This window comes from Octopus bimaculoides, chromosome 12 (assembly GCF_001194135.2).
Source record: "Octopus bimaculoides isolate UCB-OBI-ISO-001 chromosome 12, ASM119413v2, whole genome shotgun sequence".
Lineage (NCBI taxonomy): Eukaryota > Metazoa > Mollusca > Cephalopoda > Octopoda > Octopodidae > Octopus > Octopus bimaculoides.
This window is the reverse complement of record NC_068992.1, coordinates 17,065,810-17,066,809: the sequence shown is the minus strand read 5'-3', so window position 1 is coordinate 17,066,809 and position 1,000 is coordinate 17,065,810. Positions and strand designations below refer to the sequence as shown.

The 1,000-nt window shown below is 37.4% G+C and overlaps 1 protein-coding gene across 3 annotated transcripts in view; it reads left to right on the top strand.

Annotated features, from left to right (window-relative positions):
- Nucleotides 1-1,000, top strand: part of LOC106870547 (chordin) — a 179,843-nt gene that overhangs the window by 115,228 nt on the left and 63,615 nt on the right. The gene's annotated exons all lie outside the window — the stretch shown is intronic.

The following is a 1,000-nucleotide window of genomic DNA, read 5'->3' as shown; positions in this document are numbered from 1 at the left end:
GTGTTTGTTCTCCAATCACCGTTTGACAAACCATGTTGGTATGTTTCTGTCCCCGTAACTTAGCTGTTCGTAACTTATGTTTATGCGTGTGTGTGTGTTTGTTCTCCAATCACCGTTTGACAAACCATGTTGGTATGTTTCTGTCCCCGTAACTTAGCTGTTCGTAACTTAGAGTTCGATAGAATAAGCACCGAGTTTTAAAATGTTCTGCGGTCGATTCATTCAGCTAAAAATTCTTCAAGGCGGTGCCCCATCATGACCGAAGTCTTATGACTGAAACAAGTAAAAAATAAATAATATAAGTGTATATATGTGTGTGGATCTGCGCACGCGTACACAGACACATGCGCACACAGACACGAAGCCTCTAAACAACTACGTTCGTTATTTCCAAGTTGTCGCGTTATAGCAACGTTATAGCCATTTTATAAAGCAATGTTAAGTTTTCGCGTAAACTTGCTTAATATATCACACTGTTTTCACATTAACAAGGACTTAAAACAGTTTAGAACCTATTTAAAACCCAGCGATTTATTGATATTTTACGATTGAAATCGCACCATTACATTTCACATTAAATCTCATGCATTGTAGGTGTATTTTTTTTTTGTCTTCTGTTCACATTTTCTTTTATTTAATAATTTTTAGTTCCCTGATTACTATTCTTGATGTTCTCTTTCTATTCTTTAAATCCTCTCGTTACTGTTTTCTCTTTCATGCTGTTTATCACCCTGTCTCTGTATGTCTGTCTGTCTGTCTGTCTTTCAATCTCTGCCCATGTGTGTGTATGTGTTTGTGCGTGAATGCTTAAGAAAGCGTGTATATACACAGGTATGGGCCAATAGATGCTTCTTAATAAAAAATTAAGCAATTTTGAACGCACTCATTTTATTACGGTAGGTAGATTTAGTCATACACACACGCGCTCACAAGGATATCTGTCTGTCTATTTGTCCGCCCGTCGGTCTGTCCGTCCGTTTATCTATCTATCTCTCTCTCT